This window comes from Macaca nemestrina, chromosome 17 (assembly GCF_043159975.1).
Source record: "Macaca nemestrina isolate mMacNem1 chromosome 17, mMacNem.hap1, whole genome shotgun sequence".
NCBI classification, from domain to species: Eukaryota; Metazoa; Chordata; class Mammalia; order Primates; family Cercopithecidae; genus Macaca; species Macaca nemestrina.
Window position 1 is genome coordinate 62,486,463 of NC_092141.1, and position 9,830 is coordinate 62,496,292.

The 9,830-nt window shown below is 46.7% G+C and overlaps 1 long non-coding RNA gene across 3 annotated transcripts in view; it reads left to right on the forward strand.

The window, feature by feature from the left end:
- The window catches only part of LOC139359628 (uncharacterized), a 43,806-nt gene that overhangs the window by 29,899 nt on the left and 4,077 nt on the right, over window positions 1-9,830 (forward strand). The gene's annotated exons all lie outside the window — the stretch shown is intronic.

The window sequence follows — 9,830 nt, forward strand, 5'->3', positions numbered from 1 at the left end:
GCAGAGCTTGCAGTGAGCTGAGATTGCACCACTGCACTCCAGCCTGGGTGACAGAGTGAGACTCCATCTCAAAAAACAAACAAACAAACAACAAAAAAAAACTTGTTTAGTAATTTGTATATTCTTTTATTATTAATTCAATCTTTCTTTCTTTCTTTTTTTTTTTTTTTTTTGAGATGGAGTCTTGCTCTGTCACCCAGGCTGGAGTGCAGTGGCACCATCTGGGCTCACTGCAACCTCTACAGTCCCAGGATCAAGTGATTCTCCTGCCTCAGCCTCCTGAGTAGCTGGAACTACAGGTGTGTGCCACCACGCCCAGCTAATTTTTGTATTTTTAGTAGAGACAGAGTTTCACCATGTTGGCCAGGATGCTCTCGATCTCTTGACCTCATGATCTGCCCACCTTGACCTCCCAAAGTGTTGGGATTACAGGTGTGAGCCCCACACCTGGCTCCATTTTTATTTCTTAAAAGCTCTGAAATAGTAATTTTATGTCATGTTTCTGATAATTTCTAAATCTACAGTCTTTGTAGGTCTGATTCTGCTGTCTATATTTTTCTTTTGCTCATGGTGCCTAGTTTGTTTCGGTTTTGTGATTTTTGATTCTGTGCTTATATTTCTTAAAACTTTATATGTGGGAATTTTTTGAGGCCTGAGATAAAGGTGAATTCTTCTAGAGAGAATTGCATTTGCTTCTTCTAGCACTTTAGATACTTTGGACCACTTTATTTTATTTATTTATTTTTGAGATGGAGTTTCACTTTTGTCACCCAGGCTGGAGTGCAAATGGTGCGATCTCAGTTCACTGCAACCTCCATCTCTCGGGTTTAAGCGATTCTCCTGCCTCAGCCTCCTGAGTAGCTGGAATTACAGGTGCCTGACACCAAGCCCAGCTAATTTTTGCATTTTTAGTAGAGATGGGGTTTTGCCATGTTGGCCAGGTTGGTCTCAAATTGCTGACATCAGGTGATCCACTTGCCAGGTGATCCACTTGCCTCGGCCTCCCAAAGTGCTGGGATTATAGGCCTGAGCCACACCTGACCTTTAGGACCACTTTAAATTAAATTTTCTGCTGGAGGCTTTTCAGATGATTTGACCTTGTGAAACTAAGCTGCACATTGTTAGGACTAGCTTTTATATAGTTTTCAGGAGTTCTTTTTCACTTTTTTTTTTTTTGAGATGGAGTCTTCCTCTGTTGCCCAGGCTGGAATGCAGTGACACAATCTCAGCTCACTACAAGCTCCGACTCCCAGGTTCATGCCATTCTCCTGCCTCAACCTCCCAAGTAGGTGGGGCTACAGGCACCTGCCACTATGCCTGGCTAATTTTTTGTGTTTTTGTAGAGACGGGGGTTTCATTGTGTTAGCCAGGATGGTCTCGATCTCCCGACCTCATGATCCGCCCGCCTTGGCCTCCCAAAGTGCTGGGATTACAGGTGTGAGCCACTGCGCCTGGCCCTTTTTCACTTTTTTTTTTTTTTTTTTTTTTTGAGACGGAGTCTCGCTCTGTCGCCCAGGCTGGAGTGCAGTGGCCTGATCTCAGCTCACTGCAAGCTCCGCCTCCCGGGTTCACGCCATTCTCCTGCCTCAGCCTCCCGAGTAGCTGGGACTACAGGCGCCCGCCACCTCGCCTGGCTAGTTTTTTGTAGTTTTAGTAGAGACGGGGTTTCACTGTGTTCACCAGGATGGTCTCGATCTCCTGACCTTGTGATCCACCCGTCTCGGCCTCCCAAAGTGCTGGGATTACAGGCTTGAGCCACTGCGCCCGGCCGGTCTTTTTCACTTTTATGTAGTACCAAGAACCAAGGCCATTTTGGCTATAACCCCTCCAGGCGGAGTGGTCAGATTTATTTCTAGTTTAGCCTAACAGTAAGGGTATAGCTTTAGGGTCTCACCTATATGAGAGAATATCCAATTAGAATCTCCATCTTGAGCAGACCTTGAGTTCTGTCTTCTGTCCCTGGAGCTCCTTAAGGTCTTGAAAACTGAAAGCTAACTGGTTTGGCAATTGCTTTATTTATCTCTCTGGGTATCTGTTGTCACATGGTTTGGCTGAATATTCCTTACTTTCATTCATTTATTTAGAAGAAGATATTTTTAGTATTTGATCCAGAATTTTTAGTTGTTTTCAGCAGGAGGATCAGTTAGGGCGCTTGGGTCAATTACACCATCTGAGGGGGACGTCTGGTTCCCCCTCACTTATTTTTCAGTAATATCCTTAAAGTTTCTTTAGAAAATTCTCAGGTCTATATGTGCATTGGTTCCCAAACCTTTGTACATATTTTTATATTATTGTTTTCTTTCAATACCATGTCCTTTAAGTATGACACATACACAGTGAATTTTAGCATGTGAAACTGATATATATTTGGCTGATGAAGAATTACATAATGTTAGGCAGAGAAAAAGATTTCAAGGGCAGCTGAGGTCTGCAATGTTCATGAAGTATTGGATTTTTCTTTTTTTTTGTGCCTCTTGTTTTCTCTTATGTTTTAAACTTTAATTTTGGAATACTCTTAAATAGCCCTGTTTATTTTCCTCGTTAACATTTCTGGTAAACAGAACGTTTTAATGTTTATCAAAGGAACGTTTTTAAGGACAGCATGATCACATTGGATGGTCTCCATTTTCAGCAAGTCTGGCTTTGAAGCGCATAACAGAAACATTTTGAACATCTGATTCTCCACATTTCACCAGAGACTAGGCTTTATTTTCTGTGAATGCACCAATTATGGCAGCAAGAGTCAAGAAAACACAGCAAAGAGGAGAGAAGAGGAACTCAACCCCCTCCCTCCCATTTCTCAGCTTGAAAGGGCTTTTCTTTTTCTCAGTTTTTTCTATTTCCTAAAGCCTTCTCTGACCAGCCTAGGAGAAGCCATCTTCCCTCCCCCGAAAGCAAATGAGATTCTGCTCTTCTCACTCTCAGTAGCATCCTCCCACGGGACCCCCTCAAGCTCTATGTCTTCTCCTATATCACTTTCTCTCTCCTGCCTCTCTGGCCTCTCCTCACCTCCTTTGCTTTTTTTTATTTTTGCCATTAAAAAAAATTTTTTTTTGAAAGAGTCTTGCTCTGTTGCCCAGGCTGGAGTGCAGCGGCATGATCTCGGCTTACTGCAACCTCCGCCTCTCGGGTTCAAGCGATTCTTGTGACTCAGCCACCCAAGCAGCTGGCATTACAGGAGCGTGCCACCACGTCCAGCTAATTTTTGTATTTGTATTTGTGTTTATTTAATTTGTTTATTTATTTTCAGATGGAGTCTCGCTCTGTCATTCACGCTGGGGTGCAGTGGCATAATCTCAGCTCACTGCAGCCTCTGCCTCCTGGGTTCAAGTGATTCTCTGGCCTCAGCCTCCTGAGCAGCTGGGACTACAGGCACATGCCACTACACCTGGCTAATTTTATTTTTTGTAGAGATGAGGTTTTGCCATCCTGCCCATGCTGATCTCAAACTCCTGGGCTCAAGTGATCCTCCTGCCTTGGCCTCCCAAAGTGCTGGGATTATAGGTGTGAGCCACCGTGCCTGGCTTCTTTCACCTTCTTAAAGGCCAGTGCTCCTCCAGGCTGTATGAGAGGCCCTTTTCTCTTCTCCTTCCAAACACTCATCCCCACCAGTGGCTCATGTTGGTGACTTATGCTGATGACTCACAAAGATTATCTCTAGGTCAGCCTCCTCAGGAGCTCCAGACCTCTGTCTCCAACTACCTACTGGACACCTCCACCTGGATGTCCCATAGGCTTCTTAACCCAATGTGTCCTGAGCTTATTTGCTACCCAACTCCCCATCCTCATTAATATCTGCTTTTCTTCCTGCTTCTGTTCAAGTCAGAACCTGGGAATCATCCTAGATCCTTCCTTTCCTTATTTCCTCATCTCATTCTTCCTCTAAGGCTGACTAGTTCTTTCTTCATAGACGGATACTCATTATCCGTTCCGTTACAAATGCCACTGCCCCTTCCAGGCCCTCCCCTTTTCTGCCCAGGCCACTGTATTTGCATTTTAACTGGTCTCCCTGCCTCCGGTAACATCCTTCTCTAATCCATCCTCTGTACTACCTCCAGGGGACTTCCAGAGTGACTGTTCTAGAATGCAAATCTGATGGTATCTTTCCCTTGATCAAAACGCCTCACTGGTTGAAAAGGAAGGAATTAGAATTTTTCAGGGTGGCTGCCATGTTCCTCCCACCCCTATCTTGGCACACTCCTCTCCTGTACCCAGCCACACCTACCCCGTGTTCCAGCGGAGTGAGTTGCTCACAGTTCCCAAAGGCCCCAGGCTCTTGCGCACAGACCTCTTTTGCTGGGAGTGGACTTCCTCTTGCTGCCGCCCACTTAGCCAGGTCATTTCGGCTTCACGCTCAGCCCAAACATCACCTCCTCTGGAAAGCCTCCTTTGAATCCCGCTCCTCTCCCTTCCCCGGTCTGAAAAAGTGCCCTCCTCTGAGCACATTATGTTTTGGGGCATTTTTGCCAGTAGAAGGAAGCTCAGTCTCCTGGGCTTTGAGCTCCTTGCGGGGAGGAGCCTCTACCAGTCCCTTCTGGGCTCTCAGGCACCTCACATGGTGCTGACACAACAGGTACTTGACCCCAAGTAGTTCTGTTGATGAGCGAGGTGATCTTGGGTAAATCATTTAACCTCCTTACATTTTAGATATAAATGTACTCTACCTCCCACCGGATTCAATAAGATAGAGTGTATAAAAATACTTTGGAGACTGCATTTCATTGCTTTTCAAATGTAAGGACTTCTTATTACCATGGATGTGCAGCTTCAATTAGTGTGCTTTAGAAAAATGTACTGTGTTCATTTCCCCCTCCTTCTCCGGGGCCTTCTCTGCTCCACCAAATGCCCTCTGCCTCCTTCCTTTTCCATCTGGCTGTTTTCTTCTTTTCCACCTACAAATCCGTTCTCAGCTCACCCATTCTAAAAACAAGTCTTCCTCCCATCCCTCCTCCCCCTCGAGCCACAGTCCTTACTTTCTTCCCCACATTGCTGCCAAAGCCCTTCAAAGAGTGTTTTACTGGCGGCTTCCGGATCTCACCACCCACTTCTTTCTTCATCGGCACAATCTGGATCCGCCCTCAGCACGTCACAGTCAGTGGATCCTCTGAGAATTCCTGTGACCTCCTATTGCTGCTGGATTGCAGGCTCTTCTCGGGCTTGACCTCGGAAGCATCTGGCCCTGCTGAAATGCTCCTCCTTGGCCATAGGGATCCTGAACTTTCCCCATTTTCCTTTTCTCTCTCCAACAGTTGCTTGTTCTCTTCCCGTAAGTGTTGGCATCCTTAAGACTCTTGCCCGTTGGCCTCTTGTTTTCTCTCCTTCCTGCTTCGTGATCTCACCCACTCCCAGGACTGCCGTCAGGCCCTCTTTGCAGATGTCTTCCCAGACTGCTGTTTAGCACTGATCTCCTAAGCTGTTGCTCCATGTGTCCAGCTACTGGCTAGACAGATACATTTGATGGTCCTGCTGGCGCCTGAAACTCAAAATGTCCAAAATGAAAATCATCCATGGCTGGGCACCATGGCACACGCCTGTAATCCTGGCCCTCTGAGAGGCTAAGGCAGGCGGATCACTTGGGGCCAGGAGTTCAAGACCAGCCTGGCCCACGTGGTGAAACCTCATCTGTACTAAAAATACAAAAAAATTAGCTGGGCTTGGTGATGCATGCCTGTAGTCCCAGCTACTCGGGAGGCTGAGGCATGAGAATTGCTTGAACCCAAGAGGCGGAGGCTGCAGTGAGCCAAGATCATGCCATGGCACTCCAGCCTGGTCAAGAGTGAGACTCCATCTCAAAAAAAAAAAAAAAAGGAAAATCATCCTCATACTGCCTTTCCCACCGACCCACTTCAGTTCCCATTTGTCTTATTTATATTAATGGTGTCCTCATTCTCCCAATCATCTAGATTCCTTGCTCTTGATTTCCTCCCACATCAAGTCACTTGCCAAGTCCTATAGATCCTCTTACAGAAGTATCTGTGGTTTCCCCACCTTGGTGTTTGGAGTGCCCTACAGAAAGGCCTTCATTACCTCTATCTAAACCATCTCCATAGCCTTACACGTTTGACTTTCATAATTTTTTTCTACTTCCTTCCCTTCCCTCACCCTCCTCCCTCTTTTTCTCTCTCTCCCTTCCTTTTCTCTCTTTCTCTCTCCTTTTCAATAAATATTTATTGAGCACCTACTATGTGCCAGGCACTGGAAAAATAAAAAGTTAATGCAGTTCAGTCCCATTCCCAAGATTTTGAAAGCCAGCAGAGTGCTTACTTCAAGAGCCCCACATTCCAGTGGCGGCCTTAGAGAAGTAAACCACAATCGCAATAGGGTGCAATTGCACTTAGGGCCTTCCAGCTGATCTCCTGGCCCCCATTTCTTCCTCCTTCCCAATCATGGTGTTATTAATCTGTGTTAGATTAATACTCCTCAGGTCTTGTGACAATTCCGCCAGTCCCCTTCATTGGCTGTCCATTGCTATGTGTAAGTCCTCAGTATGTTTTTATGAGTTTTTAAGAATTTCCCCAACCTGCTTCTCTACATGCATCTCCAGGGTTCTCCTCTCCTGCCCTCTACCACCCAGCCTTCACTGGGAATTCTCTGAAAATGCCTTGTTCCTACCCCTGTGCCTTTCTTCTTTTGATTCCCTCCCCCATCACTCTGGCTGTAAAAATTCTAGTTATCGCCGGGTGCGGTGGCTTACGCCTGTAATCCCAGCACTTTGGGAGGCCGAGTTGGGCCGATCACTTGAGGTCAGGAGTTTGAGATCAGCCTGACCAACATGGTGAAACCTCATCTCTACTAAAAATACAAAAATTAGCTGGGCATCGTGGCACACGCCTGTAATCCTAGCTACTGGGTAGGCTGAGGAAGGAGAATGGCTGGAACCTGAGGGGTGGAGGTTGCAGTGAGCCGAGATTGCGCCACTGCACTCTAGCCTGGGTGACAGAGCGAGACTCCATCTAAAAAAAAAAAAAAAATCCTAACCATGGGTTTATTTTGAGCCCTGACTCCAGCAGGTATAACTCTTTCCTCCAGCAGTGCTTCCAATCCCCTCGGCATTCTCACTGTGGCACAAAACGAATGATTCAACCAGCAAACCATCTGCTGGAGTCACAGAGAGCTGTAGCAACTCCTAGCTTTGTGGGGTTAACAAGCAAACCCTGAGAGCCATCTCCATCAGCAACAAGGGTCTCGTGTTAGGGGCAGACATCCCTGAGCAGTCAGGGGAAACCTGGCACTTATCCAAGAGCACAAATAGGACCAAAGCTCCCCACACGCCAAAGGCCCATCACCAGCATCACCGCGAGGAGGCACTGCAGAGTAGAACCCATCGTGTGGCCTCTAGAGTCCATAGTACATGGCTGGGTAGAGCAAACTGCCCACAGTTCTGGGGCATATTCTACATCTCACATCCCACCAGCTCCTCCCCTATGCTTTCCTGATTTTCTCATCACACGTTGATGCTACTGCTTTTTAGTATTGCCCCTCATGACATCTGCTGTGGTATTTGGTATCTTTTGCCTAGGAGATCTACTTTTTTTTTTTTTAATTTTCTTAGATGGAGCCTCTGTCTGTTGCCCAGGCTGGAGTGCAGTGGCGTGATCTCGACTCACTGCAGCCTCTGCCTTCCGGGTTCCAGTGATTCTCCTGCCTCCACCTCCCAGGTGGCTGGGATTACGGTCGTGCGCCACCATGCCCAGCTAATTTTTGTATTTTTACTAGAGACGGGGTTTCACCATGTTGGCCAGGCTGGTCTCTAACTCCTGACCTCAGGTGATCTGCCTGCTTCAGCCTCCCAAAATGCTGGGATTACAGGCGTGAGTCACCGCCCCCAGCCAAGATCCACTTCTTTGTGTACTTTTATTTTTAGGAGACAGAATCTAGATCTGTCACCCAGGCTGGAGTGCAGTGGCATGATCACAGCTCACTGCAACCTCAACCTCCCCAGTTCAAGCTCTGCCTCAGCCTCCCTAGTAGCTAGGACTACAGGTGCATGCCACCATGCCCAGCTAATTTTTAACATTCTTTTTGGTAGAGATGAGGTCTCACTATGTTGCCCAGACTGGTCTTGAACTCCTGGGCTCAAGCGAGCCTCCTGCCTCAGCCTCCCAAAGTGCTAAGATTACAGGCTTGAGCCACCACGCCTGGCTCTTTGTGTACTTTGTCTCATCCACCCTAACAACTAAACTCCCAAGCTTGTTAGGACAATGATCACAAGCCCTGGAGCATGGGAGAAGGAGATTACTAAGTATCCGTGGACTCCAATGCAGGGAGGTTTCTTCCATGGCAGGATAGGGCAGGAACCACAGCCTAGTCTTGGTACTTTCCAGGGTGCCTCTCAGGGTGGCTTACACACACACACACACTCACACACACTCTCTCTCTCTCTAAGAAATGCTGTTGATTGATAGGTTTAGCCTCTGAAGGGAGTATCTTCTCTTCCATAATATTCCAGCACAGAATGGAATTTTGAACCAAATGGGAATCTGAACTACAAGAATCTAATCAAAATTTTAAAACCTGAGTGTTAGGTTCTTGGCACATCTGAAAGCACCTAGCTTAATGTCTGAGATGTAGGTATGGTCAGTAAATGTGAATCTTATCTCTCTCACACACACACACACACACACACACACACACACACACACACCCCCCAGCGAACCATGTAACAGGTTCTGAGACAGCACAGCCGGTTACATCTGGTTTCCAGCAGGTCTTTTTCTTTCCTTCTTTCTTTCCTTCCTTCCCTCTCTCCCTCCCTCCCTCCCTCCCTCCATCCCTCCCTCCTTCCTTCTTTCTTTTCCTTTTCTTTTCTTTTCTTTTCTTTTCTTTTCTTTTCTTTTCTTTTCTTTTCTTTTCTTTTCTTTTCTGTTCTGTTCTGTTCTGTTCTTTTCTTTTTGACAGAGTTTCGCCCTTGTTGCCCAGGCTGGAGTGCAATGGCACGATCGCAGCTCACTGCAACCTCTGCCTCCCGGGTTCAAGCAATTCTCTTGCCTCAACCTCCCGAGTAGGTGGAATTACAGGCATGCGCTGCCACGCCTGGCTAATTTTGTATTTTTAGTAGAGATGGGGTTTCTCCATGTTGGTCAGGCTGGTCTTGAACTCCCGACCTCAGGTGATCTGCCCGCCTTAAGTGCTGGGATTACAGGCGTGAGCAGGTTTTCTTTATGGATCCATTGATGTTACTTAGGGGTAACATGTAGAAAACTTGTTCCACGGGGCAAGGTGAGCAGATCCTTGTGATTAAGGGGTTGCCCAATGGGCATTCCTGGACTCAGCAGACAATGACTATGTCCCCCGCAATGTTATGCTAAAATGCCACAAGACATCCAAAGAAATGCTTTCTTCCTATGGGGGCAATGCAAATATTGCCATTTTCCTGTTTGAAAGAACAACAGGACATTTTCTTGGTAATCTCTCACCAAAAGTTATTATTTTGAGGGGGTTAAGAATGTCTTTATCTTTTAGAGATATATGTTGAACTATTTATGGGTGAAATGACATGATATCTAATGTTCATTAAAAATGACTTAATTGGCCATGCAAGGTGGCTCATGCCTATGATCCCAGCACTTTGGGAGGCCAAGGCAGGTGGATCACCTGAGGTCAGAAGTTTGAGACCAGCCTGGTCAACATGGTGAAACCCTGTCTCTACTAAAAAAAAATACAAAAAGTAGGCTGGGCGCGGTGGCTTATGCTTGTAATCCCAGCACTTAGGCAGGCTGAGGAGGGTGGGTCACCTGAGGTCAGGAGTTTGAGACCAGCCTGGCTAACATGGTGAAACCCCGTCTCTGCTAAAAATACAAAAATTAGCCAGGTGTGGTTGTGGGCGCCTA